This window comes from Chenopodium quinoa, unplaced genomic scaffold (genome assembly GCF_001683475.1).
Source record: "Chenopodium quinoa cultivar QQ74 unplaced genomic scaffold, ASM168347v1, whole genome shotgun sequence".
NCBI classification, from domain to species: Eukaryota; Viridiplantae; Streptophyta; class Magnoliopsida; order Caryophyllales; family Amaranthaceae; genus Chenopodium; species Chenopodium quinoa.
Window position 1 is genome coordinate 3,053,845 of NW_018742684.1, and position 20,805 is coordinate 3,074,649.

General features: G+C 33.9%; 2 pseudogenes; one reads left to right on the forward strand and one right to left on the reverse strand.

Moving 5' to 3' along the window:
• Nucleotides 1–12,725: 12,725 nt before the first annotated feature.
• Nucleotides 12,726–19,334, forward strand: LOC110722540 (annotated as a pseudogene).
• Nucleotides 19,335–19,544: 210 nt separating this feature from the next.
• Nucleotides 19,545–20,386, reverse strand: LOC110722541 (annotated as a pseudogene).
• Between the last annotated feature and the right edge of the window lie 419 nt (nt 20,387–20,805).

The window sequence follows — 20,805 nt, forward strand, 5'->3', positions numbered from 1 at the left end:
CGCATCCATCCTTATTTTAATCGCTCCATCCACATCCATTCATCATCTGCTTCATCCATGTCCATCCGTTTATCATCCGCGGATGGAACGGGTGGAGCGGATGATTTATGGATGAACATTTTAAGTGAAAATAACTCACATAAACTCTTTTTTTTCGTTATTTATACAATATTTTTTGTTTTATTGATAAAAAAGGAAACAATGACAACATATTGTTTGAACAAATAGTTTGCAACAAAATAAAACAAGTAATTAATATTGTCATCCTTAGCACTGAGGGAGTATCTGATTAGTAAGTAATCAAGGAATATTAGGTAAAGTTGGTTTTGGGTCGGGTTGTCTAAGCCCAACCCACCATCAGTGGACTTGGCTGAGCCGATATTTGTGGCACTCTTTAGACCAAAAAGAATTTTAGATTAGGTCGTGTAGGTATATGTCTATTTCTATCACATTAGCATTGATCTTTCACAAATTCTTATATGTGGATGACCACACCGTGTGACCAATCATTATAGGGGTTACTTTGTTAGTGTAATAGAAATTATTTAGTCAGCGTTAAAGGTGTTACTTTGTCAGTGTTATAGGGTTACTTGGTCAATGTAATATGTATTACTCAGACAGTGTTATAGGAGTTACTTGATCAATTTTAAAGAGTTACTTTTTCCTTTTATAATTGGTCACACGATATGGCCAGCCACACACAAGTCGAGTTGTCGGTCTTTTGTCCAACCGCCATATAAGTTTTATAAAGAGTATAGGCATTAGGTTGGTTCATTTCAAGAGAATCTATTCTATGATCAATCATGTGATGAATGAACGGGATCCGTAAGATCCAGTCGAGTGTGTGATTTTTCATAATATAATCTACATTATATATTTTTTTTCTTAATTAATTATTATTTTATTAATAACAACAACTTTAAATACTACCTCCGTTTCATAAAATCTGCAATAAACTTAGCTGCACATTTCCCAAGACAAAATTTGATAATACTTGATTAACAAAGTGAAAGGTATGTGATTAAGGGAAGGAGAGAGAGAGAAAGAGGGGATAATTAATTAATCAAGGGCCACCACTAGTCCACCACCAACTGCCATGTTCTCCTCGAACCACCCACCGGTAGCACCACTAACATTGCACCAACCAACTCGCATCAGCCACCAGTAGCACCACACTATCCAACTCGCACCACCACTAACACCGCATCTTGTAATCACTCTCACCACAACCTAGATCTGAAACCCTTCATAAGCAACCTCACCAATTAACTCACACCACCACTAACACCGCCATTGTTACCGAAAACCCCACCATGAACAAAATCCCGAAACCCCACCATCACCTAGATCTAAAACCTCACCTCACCCCCACTATGATTCGAAACCCCACCTTATCACCACCAACTGGAACCCCATCTCACTAACACCAACGAACCAAAATCTCACCCTCTCACCACCACAAGATCCGAAACATGCCCAAAACCCACTATACCCAACTCACAACCACCAAAAACCCACCGTGTAACCACCTATTCACGCACCACCAGCAAAAACCCATCGTGTAAAATCTTCTAGAATATTGAATAAGTAAGCATATATATTGCTATATTTATATGCAAAATATTTTTTTCTTACTAACAAATTATTTTAAAAAAAACCACCCGTCAAATTCTTGTTTTTGTCAAAAACCACCCATAAAAAATATATGTTGCCTAAGACCACCCAAATAATAAATTTTGTTATTTAAGACCACCTAGATCAACTTTTCGGCATTGACTTCAAAATCCGGCATTGACCCAGGTAGGGGTGTCCATAATTCGGATAAAAACCGAAATCCAATCCAATCCAAACCGAATTATCAATTCGGATCGGATTCGAACTTTAAATCGGATCGGATCGGATTGAGATTTTTTGGAAATTCAGATTTTCGGATTGGATCGAATTGACCCTAATTGGATCCAATCCAAACCGAAAATCAAATTGTAAAATTAAGCTTGTATAAATATGGATTTCTGTATATTTTGAAGTTTAACTCAAATACTTAATACTACATAAAATAAATTAGAGAGACTTTGTATTAATTAATTAATGACTTGACGTTGAACTATGTATTTTAATCATGATTTTGAAGACTTTTATTTATAGTAAAGCTTTATTTTTATAATTGTATTAGGCGCTTAAAAAAATAATGTATTATAATTCGGATTTTCGGATCGGATCCAAATAACCGAATTTTAATTCGGATTGGATCAAGAGAAAAATTCGAATCGGATCGGATTGGAAAAGTGAAAACCGAATTATATTTCGGATTGGATTGGATTTGGACTAAATCCAAACCGAAAACCGAACAGACACCCCTAGACCCAGGGCACGTGACAAGCACGTGACACCCTCCACCTTTTTTTTCCTTGAATTTTCTGGGCATTTTTGCCTTGAATTTCTCTCTCCTCTCTCCTCTTTCCTCTTCTTCTCCTTCTCTGGTCCTCCTTCCTCTTTCTCATCTAGCTTCTCCTTGTCCCTCCTCTTTTCTCTCTGTCCACCACCAACATCAACAGCCATAAACAATAACAACGGCGCAACACTTACAATATCAACCAACCACCACCAACATTAACCGCAACAACAACAACAAAGCCAACAACCAACATCGTCAACCGCAACTACAACAACTGTGCAACACCAACAAGGCAACCACCGTCGCGAGGCAATAACTTACTATCTCTTGTAGATCTTGTTTTAATTTAGGTTAGATTGTAGATCTAGTTAATTTTTTATGTAATTGTGATCTTAATTTATAAATATTATTAGATAATTGTATATTTATATATTTTCTTTAATTTTTGTTGGTTAATTATCGTTTTTTTTAGATCTAATGGTTTTGATTTTTTTGTGTGGTATTTTTCGATTTTATTGTGTTAATTTTCTTATTTATGGGCTTATTTTCATTTCTTGGGTTAATTTTCGATTGTTTGGGGTTGATTATCGTTTTAATGGGTTAATTTTGGTTTTTCGCAATAATTTTTGGATGGTGGTGGAGTGTGGTAGTGTGTCACGGTGGGGAAGAGGCTGGTGGGAATGGTGGTGGGTAGGTTGATGGTTGGGATCGTTGTGTTGGTTGGGTGAGGTGGTGGTTTGAAGTGGAGCTGGTAGTGTGGGGTGGGGGCTGGTGGAATGGTGGTGGTATGTGGTGGTGTGTGGTGTCGGTGGTGGTGTGCAGTTGTGTGTGACGGTGGGGAATGGGCTGGTGGGAGTGGTGGTGGGTAGGTTGGTGGTTGGGGTCTTTGTGTTGGTTGGGTGAGCTGGTGGTTCTGAGGTGGGGCTGGTGGTGGTCAATAATAGACTAAAAATTCAAGGGGAAAAAAAAAAGAAAAAGGGAGGGGGGTCACGTGGTTGTCACGTGCCCCTGGTCAACGCCGGAATTCAAAGTCAATGCCGAAAAGTTGATCCAGGTGGTGTTCAACAACAGAAATTTAAATTTGAGTGGTCTTAGGCAACATATTTTTTTTGGGTGGTTTTTGACAAAAACAAGAATTTGGCGGGTGGTTTTAGACAAAATTTCCAAATAATAATCCCAACTTTGCTCCATTTTATTTTATTAATCACAACTTTGGATTATTCTAGAATAATCCCAACTTTGGGTGTTGTTTTCTTTTTTCAATCCCAATTACCGGTTACTTGTTGAACTCGTTAATTTCTTTTTTCAATCCCAATTACCGGTTACTTGTTGAACTGGTTAATTTCTTTTTAAATATGTTGACCGGTTAATATGCCAATTTTTTTGTTTATTTTTAATTTTTAATAATTGTTTTCGTTTACTTCTATAGACCGGTTTGGGATTGAAGAAAGAAAACAACCCCCAAAGTTGGGATTATTCTAGAATAAGGAAAATTTGCTTAAAATAATATCAACTATCAACGGTGTGTGCAATATAATACAAACTCAACTATTTGCTATTAGTGGTACCACTTTTTATACTATATGTGCGAAATAGTACGCCAATCTCCGAAATTGTATTTCGATGAATATTACGTCTATCTTTGTTATTAATTATTATTTTTTATGTTAATTTTCTGTTTTCTTTTCAAAATACATACATAGTATTATGTTAACAATTTTATTTACAATCCAAATTAATAATTCCCTACCCTTTTGTTAGGATTTTTTTTTAAAAATAAATCAATATGTAATTAATTTTTTTTCATAATACATATAGTAATTTCTACATCATACAATAGTAAATAGGGTATTTAAATGCCTTGTTATTATGTTGATATAACTAGTTTCAAAATATCCGAAATTTTCCACATCCACCAACCAAAATAATGTAAGGATTTTTTGGGTTTTTTAAAACAATTTTTGAAACTTATTAAATAAAAAATACTATTGTGTGGTAGACTAGTAGTAGAAATAATCACTACATGTATTTTGAAATAAATTATTTAAATACATATTGACAATTAAAATAAAACCTAACAAAGGGGTAGGGCATGAATTATTAATTTGTTTGTAAAGGAAATTATTAATACAATGTGTATTTTGAAAAAAAAAATTAATAAAATAATAGTATTAAAACTATAGACGAAATATTATTCAAAATACGTTTTTAATGACTTGCGTACTATTTTGCACATATAGTATAAAAGGTGGTAACACTAATAGCAAATAATTGAGTTCGTATTATTTTGCACACACCGTTGATAGTTGGTATTATTTTAAGCCAATTTTCCCTAGAATAATCTAAAGTTGGGATTATTAAAAGAAAATGGAGCATAGTTGGGATCATTATTTACAATTTTTCCAAAAAAATAAAATATTATGGACACATCAAAAGATGACACGTGTCATTGTTGATGTGTCTTTTATTACGTTAGTAATAATAAATGCTAGAAATAGGCATCTAAAAAAGGGACAGAGGGAATATATTCTTTTTTTTTAAATAACAATTATCTTATTATTGTTTTTAAGGAAAAAAAAAGTTTTGACGGGAAATTTTTTGTTGTGGAAATGGCATGTGTACTTTTGGGAGAATGCTAATGATTACTTTGGCCTCGTTTGGTTGACATGGGAAATGAATTCCCATAGGAAGTGGTATTTCATGGGAAATTATTTCCCAAATGAAATTGCTAAGAATTTTCTTAAGTTGTTTGGTTGTGCAATGGGAAGTTGGAATTCCCGTGAATTTTGAATGACCAAAAGGGGCTAGGTAATTTAATTTACCTCCTATATTTTGTGGTAAGTGGAAATTCCCATGAATTCCAACTTCCTCCATTTTTGTTTTTTTGTGTCAACCAAACAACTACCTAAATTACAAAATCCCATGAATTTTCACTTCCCCCATTTTATTTTGTCAACCAAACAACCCCTTAGAGCCTGTTCACATTTACTGAAATGAGCTGGACTGAGCTGATTGAAGCTGAACTGAACTGAATATTTTATGAGAGAAGAAAATTAGGAGCTGAACTGAACTGAACTGAACTAATTGGAGCTTAACTGAACTGAACTGATTGGAGCTGAACTGAATTGAACTGAAATTAATTAAAGTGAAGTGAACAAGCCCTAGTAAGTATATAGTATATATATTGATTGATGGCTTAAAGAATAAATAAAGAAGTAGTAAAAGAAATATACACCGTACCCAATATGAAAAATCTAATTATTTTGGTCATACACTTTGTATTGTCTATATAGATTAATTTTCCTCAAAAAAAAAAGCTATATAGATTAATAGATGCTACATAAATTGTTAATAGGAAAATTTGAAAATTACTACCTTAAAAAGAGGGCATTTGTGAATTACTACCCCTAAAAAAAAGTTGTTAATTACTACCCCTAATTGTGATAAATTGTACAGATTACTACCTAAGTGGATTTTTCGGCTAATTAACTCATTAATGACGTCATTTGTCATCTTAATTCTAATTTAATCATTTTAATCCTAATTAATCCTAATTTAAAAATTAAAAAACCCTAGCCCCCTTTTCCGGCGAGCACCTACCACAAACCAAACCCCATCCTCTCCCGACGGCGACTCCGTTCCCTCGTCTTGTACCACAAACCCACCTCCCTCCCCCGATGAACACCATGAGCCCATCCCCCCTCCACCACTAAACACCATGAACGCAAAGAAATGAGGTTTTGGGGTGAGGAATGGAGGCGGTTTTTGCGGCTAAGGAAAAGGTGGAGGACAATTATAGGGGTTGGGGAAGGGGAATTGGCTGTTATCGGGGGCTAAGCAATAGATGGGGGCTGTTTAATTTCTAGGTTTGGGGAAAGGAGGGGGAAGCAATTGAGGGTTATGGATGGGAATAAGACAGTTTTTAGGTGTTACGGGGAGGTGGAGGCGCGATCCGGGGTTGGGGAAGGGAAGGGGATGAGTTTCGCGGTGGGGGAAAGGTAAAGGTTGGATTTTCGGTGGTGGGGCTAAGGAAGGGGGAATTTCTGGTGGTGGGGATGGGGTAAAGGGGCTGCCAGAGATGGAGCGGTGGTGGTGTGAAGGTGGATATATAAGTGGTAATTTAGGGTTTATTTAATTAATTAGGATTTAAAAGTCACTAATCATAATTTGGCCGGAAAATGATGTCATTAGTAAGATTAAGTGATCGGAAAAGAGGAGAAGGTAGTGATCGGTATAATTAATTGTTTTTAGGGTAGTAATTAGCAAACTTTTTTTTAGGGTAGTAATTCACAAATGCCTCTTTTTTGAGGTAGTAATTCACAAATTTTCCTTGTTAATAAAAAATATAAAATTCCAAACCATCTTATAATATGAAGTCATAAATAATTGAATATTGATTTTTTTTTTTTTTTGAGAGCCGAATATTCTAGTTTAGTAATACATAATTTAAATTGTGTTTTAAATAACTTATGCATTGTGATATATAGATGAAGATTGTTAGGAAATTAGGGTGTAGTTGTGTTTGATTAATGCGGAACAAGTCAATGAAATTAAGAACGAGAAAAACAATAAAGAAGATAAACAAACAACACAAGGATTTACGTGGTTCGGTCAAAATAGACCTACATCCACGGGTGGGGGATTCGAGAGCTTCTTCACTATAATGGAGAAAGAACGAGAGAATAATACAAGGAGTCTTAAATCTAATGGCTCAATAAGGTATGATCTAATTGATCTACTAAAGGGTCCTTTTATAACACAAGGAAACCCTAATAAAACTCTAAGATTGTTCCCCAAGTATACTCAAATAGCCGTCATAGAAAAGATATAATTTTAAGAAATATTCCATAAATTATCCTAGAATAACCTAACTACCGAGCTATAGCTCGTCATCTAGCTCATACCTGCTGCAAGTCTTCATAGGGCCGAGCTATAGCTCACTCGCATAGAGCTATAGCTCGCAGCCTCGTTGCAAATTTCCAGCTTCGTCAGGTTTTCCTAAAACGGTCATAACTTTCTTGTTTCTTATCGAAATTGGGCATATGACCTATCGTTAGAAAGATCTTGAACCAAGCTATCACCTCCAACTCGAATCACCTCAAAATAAGTTGTATTTTGAGAGATATAAGCGTTCAAAGTCAGCCCTACTAGATTTCAAGTCACAATTTAACAAAGATAATAGAGCAATTATTGCATCAATAATCGTTTCAACAATAACAACATATGATTTTAAAAATTAAGATCTTAGCTAGAAAATTAATAATTATAATACGAAAATCAAAATTGAACATTGATTGATTAACATATTTATGTAAATAATTTATTTAGGAAAATTGGCTTAAAATAATACCAATCATCAACGTGTGTGCAAAATAATACAAACTCAACTATTTGCTATTAGTGCCTTTAGTAGTACCACCTTTTATACTGTATGTGCAAAATAGTACGCCCGAAAATGTATTTTGATGAATATTCCGTCTATCTTTGTAATTAATTATTATTTTTTATTTTAATTTTCTATTTTCTTTTCAAAATACATACATAGTATTATGTGAACAATTTTCTTTACAATCCAAATTAATAATGCCCCACCATTTTGTTAGGATTTTTTTGTTATTAATTTTTTTTCATAATACATATAGTAATTTCTACATCACGCAATAGTAAATAGGGTATTTAAATGCCTTATTATTATGTTGATATAATTAGTTGCAAAATATTCGAAATTTTCCCACATTCACCAACCAAAATAATGTAGGATTTTTTTTGGATTTTTAAAACAATTTTTGAAACTAATTAAATAAAAAATACCCTTTTACTATTGTATAGTAGATTGGTAGTAGAAATAATGAGTAAAGCACAAATACGGTCCCTAAACTTTCGTATTTGTGCATTTTTAGTCCCTCAACTTTCATTTGTGCACTTTTGGTCTCTCAACCACCATTTTGATGTTTCTAATCAAAAAGTGGAGAGACCTTGTCTAGTCAGCAAAAGTTAAGGGAGTATGACTTTATTTATTTATTTTTTTTTATCAAAATTTATTTTTATAAAAATATCTTTGTATTATTATCATTTTTCTTATTTTTGGATGGTATTAATTTTTTTTCATTAGCATTAATTAAAAATCTAAAGTAATTAAAAATAAAACAAAAAAATCACTTATTATTTTGATTGAAAAAATAAAATAAAAATTTAACCTAGATCTTTTCATGGATTCCACTCTCTCTCCCCCCCCTCTTCCCTAACCCCCTTCCAATTTTCTCTGTCCTCCCTTCTTCCATAGTCCCATAGCTTACAACTCCTCTCCTTCGACAATGGCGGCTCCTAACCTTAAAAAAAATTTAGGCCAAGCTACGATAATGCCTCCCTCTTCTCTCACAACCTTTACGTACACCACCACCATAATTACTCGATCGATTCACCGCGCCACTTCCACCTTGTTTGTTTGTTGCCGCCTCCTTTTTTCTGTACAAAGTTTTCGACTCGCAATTTGGGTAGGGTTCAATGATTATTTTTAATCAATAAGGGTGAGGTATTGATGGTTGCGCGTTTACGATTTTAGCGATGGTAAATGGGTTGCAAATCTAAGTGGTGGTGAGGTGGAATTTTAGTTTACTGTTGGTGATGAGTTTGGGTTTTGGTTTGTTGGTGGTGGCTGGTGATTGGTGATGTAGGGTTCGTTGGTGATGGTTGGTGACATGGGGTTTCGGTTCGTTGGTGGTGGCTGGTGACATGGGGTTTTGGTTCGTTGGTGGTGGCTGGTGAGGTGGGGTTTCGGTTGGTGGTGATGAGGTGGGGTTTCAATCTTAGGGGTAGTGATGTGGGGTTTTATATCTTGGTGGCGGTGAGATTGTGAGAGGGTGGTGGGGGGTGTTCGTCGCTAGTGGTGCGAGTTGGTTGGGTGGGTTTTTGGTGGTTTTAGTGGGGTTCGTTTCATATCTAAGTGTGGTGAGAAAGTGGTTACAAGGGTGTTGGTGGTGTTTAGTTTACTAATCAAAGTTTTCTTTCATTTTAATGAACTTATTTTAATCAAAGTTTGTGTATTAATAATAAATATTAATTTATTAATAGCTTATAATAAAAAGAGGAAAAAAATGAGTTAGGGTCCCTATACTCCCTAATCTTTTGCTGACTGGGCTAGGTCCCTCAACTTTTTAGTCATAAACACCAAGAGTGGTGGTTGAGGGACCAAAAGTGCACAAATGAAAGTTGAGGGACTAAAAGTGCTCAAATACGAAAGTTTAGGGACCGTATTTGTGCTTTACTCTAGAAATAATCACTGCATGTACTTTGAAATAAATTATTTAAATACATATTGACAATTAAAAAAATAACCTAACAAAGGGGTGGAGCATGCATTATTAATTTGATTGTAAAGGAAATTATTAATACAATATGTATTTTGAAAAAAACAAAATTAATAAAATAAAAGTAATAAATATAGACGGTATGTTACCCAAAATACATTTTTGGTGACTTTCTCACTTGCGTACTATTTTGCACATATAGTATAAAAGGTGGTACTGCTAATAGCAAATAGTTGAGTTCGTATTATTTTGCACACACCGTTGATAGTTGGTATTATTCTATGCCAATTTTCCCTCTTTTTGCTCTTTTTTATTGATGTATTACTAAAATTTTGGAAACTCACGTTATTAACATCTAAAGGCAATTCAAGTCGTTAGTCAAAAATTTGATAAGATATATATATATATATATATATATATATATATATATATATATATATATATATATATATATATGTGTGTGTAAAACCTATAATAAGGTCTAATATGATAAGATAAGATAAGGTTAATAAGTTCTGATAAAAATATGGGTTAACAAGTTAGCCAAAAAGATAAGATAAATGAAACACAAGTGAAGAGAACACTACCTAATATAGTCACGTGAAATTGTGTTACATTTATCTCGATTCAATCAATCCAGTCCAATGATGTTGGTTATTAATAATGTTTGCCTTCATTTTTGTAATGCCTTCCTTTCATTCGATACATTATTGTTATCTGCTTCATTTTGTAACATGAGCCTAATAATATCTTTCTCACTCCCAAAAGCTTAGGTACCACATTAATGTGCACCGAGTAAATATCACATGACTTTTACCAATCTCTATCTATCACACGTCTTTTTTGGGGAAGCTTATATCACACGCCTCTTTCTCTCTCTTATGATTTTCTCTTTCTTTTTTCTTCTTTTTTTGTCTCTCCTCCTTTGAGGTTCTCTGTACTACGTTCCAACTTTGGTGAATATTATAGTTGGAAGTTCACCAAAATTAACAATGGTGGTGTGAACTAGAGGTGGAATTTCATCAAAATGGAGTAAGCGAACAGGTATATGATCATATCAAACTAAATGAAAAGTGAATATCAAACCAAATGTGATTATAATAAATAAAAAGTGATTATATTAAACTAAATGTAATTGTGAATATAAAAATAAGAAGTGATTATATCAAACTAAATGTGATTATAATAAATAAAAAGTGATTATATCAAATCAAACTGATTATGTTGTTAAACTGATTGTACCTATACGAAGCTGATTACATAAAATAAAAATTGATTATAACAAATAAAAACTGATTATAACAAATAAAAACTAATTATAACAAATCTTTGCATGAGCTTGTATTATAGGTTGATTTTCCTTCTCAACCTGTACTCCATTCTTCTTGTTGAATTCCAAATTCAATTGGCTGATTATTTAAATTCTCTACATTATATTAATAACAATAATCAACAAATCTTGTATAATTTGAACGAATTATAACAAGTATCTGGATGTTTACCTTCCTAATTGCTTTCGATTGCATGCATAGACTTCGTTCAAATCGAAATTATATAGTGATTGTAGTTGTAGTTAGTCTTCGATCTATAGCTTCATATATATGTACTGATGTAGATCAATTTGATCTTGTTTTGACATGATTTTTGTGAAAAAATATTGAGAGAAGAGAGAAAAATCCCCAAATTACTTGAGATGAGAGAGAAATTATCCCTAAAATTGATTGAGAGCATTTTTAGAGGGAGAAGGAAGAACAACAACCATGCGTGGTTTTCAGTAAAAATGAATTTCCTTTTTTTGGCTAACTGATGGAGTGATGGGCTTCGGTCCACATAAAGTTAATGTGGACCGGGTCCATGCAAGACATACTATTCTCTTTCATTCAATTAAAATTTGTATCCAATATTTGTCATTACATCAATATTTTTTTTATTATAATATAATAGATAAATTAACAAGAACTTCTATTAAAAAAAAATAAAAAAATAACAAGAACTTATCACCTAAATCTCTGTACAAATATTCTTGCCACACGTTTAAATTGGAAAGGAGGGCATAAGATTTAAGGGATTGTTGCCATTTTATCCTATTTAATACGGAGTAAATGTTTGTTGGAAGATTTTTAGGACTTCAAACAGTGATTTGTTAGACTAGCCTATAGAAGATCGATCTTTTAAGAATAGATAAACTCATAAACATAATCGACGTTGTGGGTTAGGACAAAGATATCCAAACCAAGTATGACACATGGACAAACCCAATTCAATTTATTTGTGGGCAGGAGCATACTTTGCTCATGTTAATTTTTATTTACGTGAGGTTGGATACACCTTAATTTCACATTAAGGCCTTGGCTAATCACGAAATGGACCATGGTCTCATTCTCACACATGTACACCTCCTTGATAGTGTCATCTCCAAATATGACCGATCATCAAATCCTTAAGGATTTTATTACCCGTCCTAAGCCTCGTCATATTCTCGTGGAGAAGATTCTTTGTACCAACGTCTCGCATTGCAAATAGGTACTTTCTCGGTTAATTTTTAAACAACAATTTACGGTTTTCACGTTTACCAATGTATAAGTTTTTATACCCATAAATTCGAGTATCAATTAGTTATTTATTTACTTGTATGATTGCTTTGATTTATCATAGGGCTATACTATGAAGTTGTATGTTGTGTAGTGCTTGCAATGTTGAAGTGTAAGATAGAGATTATTATCATCATTGCTTGAGGCCATGATGCAGTGCGTGCTCTTGTTTTTTTTTTTAATTTTTAAAAGAAAAATAAAAACAATTGAGGGGAGGAATGACGTGGAAAAAGTGAATTAAAAGGGATTGCTTGTCACTTGCTATTAAGTAGGATGGATGTAGAATATACGTGTGTCTATATATATGTAGACAACTAGACAAGTATATCAAATCAATTTCTCTCCCACGTTTATTTCTCTGTTAAGACAAGAAAAAAAAAAAATCCCTCTAAAATTCTGCATTTCTTCACTTTCTCTCTCTAGCACTCAACAATGGCGATTAACGAAGCTAAGGTTAGTGTTTAAATTTATATGTTGATGATCAAACCTAAATTATTAAATTAAATGTGATTAACTTGTAATTATCTAAAAAAATTTGTTCAAATTTGATTAACTAGGAATAACTAGTAATTAAATTTGATTAACTAGTAGTTAAATATGATTAAATAGGAATAATATATATATAATCTCTCTGTGAAGTTGTATTTCTATCTGAATTCTGGATTTCTGCACTTTCTCTCTCTAAAAATCAACAATAGAATCAGGTTAGTATTCAAAGTTTGATAATCAGACCTAAATAATTTTAATTAAATGTGATTGTACTACGTAATTATCTAAACATTGTTTTGTTCAAAGTTGTATATGATCCATTATATTGTTCGTATAAACGTGTGATTCCGGTTGATAATCTTCAATCCTCTTTAGATGAAGTGTAATTGAAAGGATTTGTGTTGTTTTTGATTTGATTGTACGTTAATTTCTATAAATCACGTCTACTTACGCTATTCATCTGAGAAATTTTGAGTTATTATTGTTGTTCACGTGTTTTTTTTTGGTGCAATTTGTTGTTTACATGTTTTTTTTGGTGCAATTTGTTGTTTACATGTTAATGTAATAAGTTGATGATTATCCGGAATTTATTTTTGCTGAAATTTGAATATATCAACGTATTTTTGGAGCATTTATGCGTCTAATTTTTTTTTTTTCCTTTTTTCGAAGTGATAAAAAAATTAAATTATATACTGTTGTTTGTTTAGATATGTGATTGGATTCTTGATCTGTACTGATTTTATTGGTAGGATGATTAATCGGTTGTTCATTCGATGTGTTTAATTTTTGCAATTAGAACTGCTCATATATGATATATATGTGTAGTTACTGTTTGTAGGGAATAGTTTCAAGCCCTTTAAAACCCTACTAGCTTGAACCCCATGTGATCATACACTAAAGTACGGTGGCGTCCAAAAGGGAAGAAGATAAAGCAAAAGAGTCGCCAACAAGTTTTTGAGGAACTTGTAAACCGTTCACGAGGTGAAGGTTACACCCCTTAACGATCCAAGAGATCGTCAACTCCATAAGGTCATGAACCAAATAAGGGTTCGGGGATGATGGTACAAATCCAACCTAAAAGAGATTGAACCTGCCCTAATAATAGGCCTCTACTTTATTCTACTCGTATTCATGTGCGCTTTCTGACTAACATGCAATCAATAGGATCAACCCTAAACCTGTTTAATCTATGTTGGTTGAATTTAATGCACAAATAAACTATTATTGGCGATCACTTGAATTATAATCATATTAACCCTAAACAAGATTATTAATTATCTTATTAAGCGTGATTACAAGTACCAATTCCCTTTAAACATGCATAAAAGGTGATCAAGCAATAACAATATAAAATAATATGTATCAAGCAACATAATAAATAATCAACATCATTAATAATAATAATATCAATCATAATCATAATCATATTAAAGCATAGCAAGATCCTAGGCATGATACTAACAAGATTAATAACAAACCCTAGAATGTCACTAAGCATTAAAAATCAAATCTGTAACCCTAACATGATACTAACATGAATTAATATTAGGAAGAAAATAAAAGGCATCATAACAATCATATTTGATATTAAAAATACCCTAGACATGATACTAGGAATATCATAATAACAATATAAACATGATATCTACATCATAATATCAATAAATCAATAAAGTACTTACTTGGATGCCTCGTACTTCTTTCCTCAGAAATTAAAACCTTTCACGTTTAGGGCGAAGACAACTTCGGATATGGCTAAGTGTTTCTAGATCTTGCGAATGCGGAATTTTGTATTTGAAAAAAGGCTAGTTTAGAAAAGAGAGAGAGAGAATAATCAAGAAAATCTTGATGAGAGTTGGTAATTGAAAAAAGGGGAGATATGACCTCTATTTATAGGAAAAAAGAGGGTCGAAGAATTAAGAAAAGAATCCAAATTCGAATCGAAATAAAACTCGTAGACACCAGTTTTTGCGGATTTTGTTTTTATCATATCTTTTGATCCAGGAATCGGAATAAGATGAATAAAATGTCGTTGGAAATATCTTGAAGTCTACTTTCTAACCCAATTAGAATCAGATTAAAATATGTTGTAGAATAAAAGATATGAATGAAATAGTGAGACGGTGTCAGTTTCGGATAGAGTTTGATATCTTATTCATATCTTTTCCGTTATAGCTCGGATTTAATATTATAATATATCATTGGAAAGATAATTTCAAGATCTATCCAACCATATAAAATTTGGATAAAAAATATGAGGCACGAAAATAATATCTTACTGTCTTTGAACATGTTTAAATCCGAATAGAATTAGGACTTTAAAAAAGGAAAGTTTTATAAAAAAAGGAAAGTTTATATTTAAATCAAATTCCTTAATCTTATCTTTTCAAAGAAGGATAATTAAGATATTTTAGAAACTTATAGAAGATTATAATCAATCCTAATTAGTTTAGGAATAGGATTAAACCTTTGGACACTCCTCGTGATCATTGGGTCGTAGGCAAAATCTGGTTTGGGCCCAGTTTAGTATTTTGGCCATAACTTCCTCATTATTCATCGGAATTGGGCTTATAATATATCGTTGGAAAGCTCTTTGCAAGCCCCATGTAACTACACCATTATTGGACCCTTATCATGGACCAAACTAAACTGGAATGGACGTTTTCATAAAATAGAGTGGGTTTTCGAAAACAGAAAGAAAGAATTTTAACAAAAACTAATCGCAACACTAGACTTTTTACACTTTCACCTCATTCGATTATGGTTCGACGTGAAAGGTATTCATCACTGGGTTTGGTTTTGGGGAGACACAAATGGCTGTCTACAGAAAGATATTCGATGTGTTTAATTTTTGCAATTGGAACTGCTCATATATGATATATATGTGTAGTTACTGTTATTATCGATCCAGTTGGTAGAATTAACAAACAATTGCAATGTTTTGCTTTTGTTGACTGCAGAATTACTATAAGAACAGGCTCGCGTTCCTGGCTGAGCAAAAGTCATCCGGAATCAATCCCTATCCGCATGAGTTCCCTGCTGGGAGAATAAGCATTTTGGAGTTTAAAGATAGATATGATAAAGAGCTGAACCATGACGATCGTCTGGACGTCGAAGTGTCTTTAGCTGGAAGGATAATGACTAAACGTACAATTTCGTCGAAACTGATTTTCTACGATCTTCATGATGTTGGTGGTGAAACACAGATAATGGCTAATGCTAGGTATACACTGTAATTTGAATAGCTGTATGCATAATTTCTTTTGACTGGCTCTACATTTATTTTATTTTTTCTTTGTTTGTTGCTAGTATTTCTAATTTGGAAGAAACAGAGTTTATGAATTTTCATCAATCTGTCAAGCGAGGTGATATTGCAGGCGTTACAGGATTTCCAGGTTAGTGAGTATTATGTCCGGCTATTTTTGAAATTTTTCGTAATTCTTCTTGTTTCACTGAGCTTTTTACATTGAACAATTATATTACCTTGCTGATTGTGAATTGAATGTCTCATTTTTTGTATGCAGGGAAAAGCAAAAAAGGACTGATGTGTATTATTCCCACTCGCTTCGTTGTGCTATCACCTTGTCTCCATGTATTTCCGTTGGCTAAGGTAAGTTAGATGTCTATTTCAATATTATCCTTCTATACTTTTTTCCACTTTTTGGCTTTTATTTACGGCGTTATTCATGACTATTTTACAGAAAATGGAGAGCTGGGCACCAGGAAAACCAAGGCATCCTGATCAATATACTTTGAACGATCAGGTATTAAACTGTTAAATTAGACTTTGTTGAAATCGTGTTGCCAAATCTACCTTTCTTATTTATCAGAGAAATAAAGTGTAATTTGCGAGTTACTGTTTCCTGTTGTAGGAAACTCGGTATGGGAAAAGGTTCTTAGACATGATTGTGAATGTTGACGTTAGAAAAATCTTTGAAATTCGAGCAAGGGTCATCTCATTTATCAAAAGGTTTCTTGACAAGAAAGGTTTTCTGGAGGTATTATTAGAATAATTAGAATAAATTTTGATGCTAACTTTCTCCTTTCCTGTTAAAACAATCTTAATCTGTATGCAGGTTGAAACCCCAGTAATGAATGCAAATCACAGTATTGGAGCTGCACGCCCATTTGTGGTCACCAACAATAACTTGAAGACGTTGTTCATGCGGATTTCTCTAGAGCTTCATCTAAAACAGCTGTTAGTAAGAGGTTATGAACGGGTTTTTGAAATCGGAAAACAATTTCGATGTGAGAACATCGATATGACTCATCATCTAAAGTTTACAACCTGTGAGTTCTACATGTCATATGCAGATTACAATACTTTGATTACCATGAATGATGATATGCTAAGTGGTAAGTGTTTTTAAGATTGTTTTTTAATTAGATTGCAATATATTTTAGTTTTGACAATGTCTATGCAAACAGAAATGCTGATGTAACTCACTGATGGAAGTCATGTCATAGAGTGCCTTGACAAAGATAAGAAGCCCATGAAGATTGATTTTACTCCTCCTTTTAGGTTAGTGTTGCTAAAACACAGCTAATTAATTCTGTTCTGCTGAATATGCATAGGTAATTGGCTAGTAATTTTCTCCTGTCAATTAAGTAGAGTTATGAAGAAAGTGATAGCTTGCTGTAGAGCCTTCTTATGGGATGGATGTGCTGCTTCCTCTGGTAGCCTAGCCTGGGATTTCAAGGGGTGATAGTCATAGTAGACAATGTAACTGAGTCAATTAAAGATTTTGAGGGAGTGTGCTTCGAAATAGAGATATTTATACTGTCATTATTGCAGCAACTGTGTTTAATATATAGAAGACCAGGAATGTTCCAATTTGGGACAACTATGTCAAAAATCTAGAACAGGTTGCCAGTTGCATGAAAGCTGATGTGAAATTGTGTGATTTTGCTGTGCTACCTCAGAAAATCAGAAGTATAGACAGGCAATGGCTTGAGAGTTAACTTGATTGTTGAAAGTTTGAATTGTGTATATAATATGTGGGATTAGGGAAGACCTTCCTAGAAGGGACGTCCCTCCCTTCTGATATGTTGTAATTAGTTCAAGTGTTAAGGTAATTGGTGATTAATATTACTTTTTACTTCCCAAAAATTGCAGGAAGATTGACCTAATTGAAGAATTGGAGAGAGTGTTAAGCAAATAAATATCTGATTGAGGCATGTGAGAGACATGGCATCAAATGCAAGCCACCAATGAGAACAGCTCGTTTAATTTGCTGGATAAAGTAAGTTCTTGTGTTCTTGCAAAACCGAAGCCTTCCCCCCTAACTTAATCTGAACTGAACTGATATGGCCTTGCAGCTCGCAGATCATTTTCTTGGGGAGAATTGTGTCAATCCAACTTTCATCATGAATCACCCAGTGATAATGAGCTACATGGCAAAGCATCATCGAACAAAGGAGGGTCTGACTGAACGTTTTGAGCTGTTTGTCAATAAGCGCGAGCTGATTAATGCCTACACAGAGTTAAATGACCCCGTAATTCAGCGTGAGCAATTCACTGATTAGGTACACTAGTTTATAAGTGTTTTACAAGGATTCTTATTTCTTACAATGAATTTTATTTAGTTTTTATTCTCATATCTAAAAAATAATCAGGTACACTAGTTAATGCCTAATATTTTTTTCAGCATAGAGGGAGAATGACAAATTTAGCAATTGTCAGGGACTGAGATGATAATGAAAAGACAATTTAATTAAACTAGGATGAAAATCTCAGACAGCTTCAAGTGTTGATGCCAAACAAACCCTAAGCTTCAAGTGTTGCATGTTTATCTCAGACAGCTTCAATTCAAATCAAAATTGATGCCAAACAAACCCTAAGCTTCAAGTGTTGCATGTTTATCTCAGACAGCTGATAATAATAGTAACCTCATAATTTCCCCCGGAAGTTACCTTAATTTGTATAATTAGCCAAACCCAATACTTGAAAAGATTAACTAAACAATTATTTTTAGGTTGACTGGTTGCTCTGGGTTCAACCCATTTAGCTAGTCAGCTTTATATACTCTTATTTTTCTACTGTGTTGCTGTTTGGAAAGTATCTTGCAAAGCCATACCACTCCCTTAATTTCCTTTTCCCACACTTTTGTTGCTGTCCTTATTTCAGCGCACTTATTTCCCATTTCTGTCGCATCTACCTAGAATTCCTTGATCTACAGGCCCTGAGTGTTTGCCTTGCTGGTCATTGGATTTTAATTAAGGCACTATTATCTCTTGCATGCGCTCTCTCTTACTAGTAAACCCGCGCTCTCTCTTACTAGTAAACCAGAGTTACTTGTTCTTGCATTGTGATGAAATTGCTTCGTGTTCACAAGTTAAGGAAGACGAAGACAAGGAAGACGAGACAAGAAAGACAAAGAAGCTGCTACTGTAGACGAGACTTTTCTTAGTGTTCTGGAGCACGGCCTTCCTCCTTGCGCAGGCTGGGGGATTGGCATTGACAGGTTGGTCATGTTACTCACAGCTTCAGACAACATCAAAGAAGTAATTCTTTTCTCTTTTTCGAACAAAAAGCGAAATAGGGGAGATTGATTAGCATGCAATTCAGCAGCAAGTAATCTTCCTTTATTTGGGGAGATGTTTTTGAAACAATATTCCTATTAGCCTAATGTGCAGTTGTATGAACTGTAAAGACCACCACTATATTTTCGAAGTCTTATTTTGGCTTCGATCGTTTGAGTTTTGTATGAACTGTAAAGACCACCACTACATTCACTCCTAATGTTGACAGAGATAAATGTACTAAACTGTTTCTATGCCTAGTTGAGAATACTGGGGATATTTTCTGAAGACAAATGTACTAAACTCTTCCTCTACATTGAAGTACAGACCTATTGTTGTACGTCTCATCCCATTGCAAAACACCCCATCACTGAAATCTATGTTCCCGGGTGCAAAAAAAGGCTTACCTGAGACGGCCCAAGTTTGAGTTTCACAGGCGTAGATTGATATCTGATGAAGTGGCTTTTGCAGTTCTAACTTTTGCACACAAATGATCTTATAATAAGGTGAAGTATAAGGGTCAAAAGCTAGATTAAGAGCAAAGTGGTTGGTCACAGAAGCAAAATTAGGAAGTACCTGTACCTCTGGTTGTTGAGTTGCTAGCTAGATTGCAGATATAATAATTTTGGGATAACTGAGAAAAACAAAGGAGCAAACCAATGCAAGATTGTAATATCTGAAGATTTAGGCTGTTGAGAAATGAAATATCTGGAACCTTGGTCTAACTTTGTGTGAGGGAGACATACTCAAATTGAGATCTCTGTGGTGAATGTTTCGGAATCAACACAAGTCACAAAGCCAGATACACGAAGGTCAAGGGAGTAGAACCGAATAAAATCATGGTCAGACATGGGAGGACACAAGGGCTCAGTTAGCTCATAATCAAATTCTGGAAGCCATAGATCAGGCAAAGAGAAGTAGATTCTGGCAGCTAACTCATCATCCCCATCAATGAACTCAGCTGGTAAGTCGATACCAACTACCAAGGCTTCTCTTAGCAGAAAAGTACTCATCATCACCACTCAAGGTCAATGGATCAAAATTGGGGTTGCTACACATCTCTATTTCCATTTCCCCTATAAATTCAGTTGATATATTATCACGAAAAGAGTCCCAACTCAATACACTATCATATCCTAGTAAGAAATTTGATTTTGTCGAAGATATACTATGTGGTGTCCTCTATTCTTTTAGCATGTCTGTTTCATATCTGCTTCCAATTTTTATAAAAGAATAAAATAATATCAAAAGTACATCAGCATGAAGACCAGGCAACCAAAGAGCATACAATTAGGCAACAAACATATCATTAAGGAAAGAGCAATTCTTCCAAACATACCAATTCAACTGTTTATAAAGAAAAAATATTGAGAAAGAGATTTAAACGGTCCATCTGCCAAGATAAAAAGGTGAAATCCAAAAAACAAAAAATGTTCTGCAATAACATGTAAGGCTTTCGATGAGCGATTGCTGCAATAAGCAGCTGCCATGCCTGGAAGGA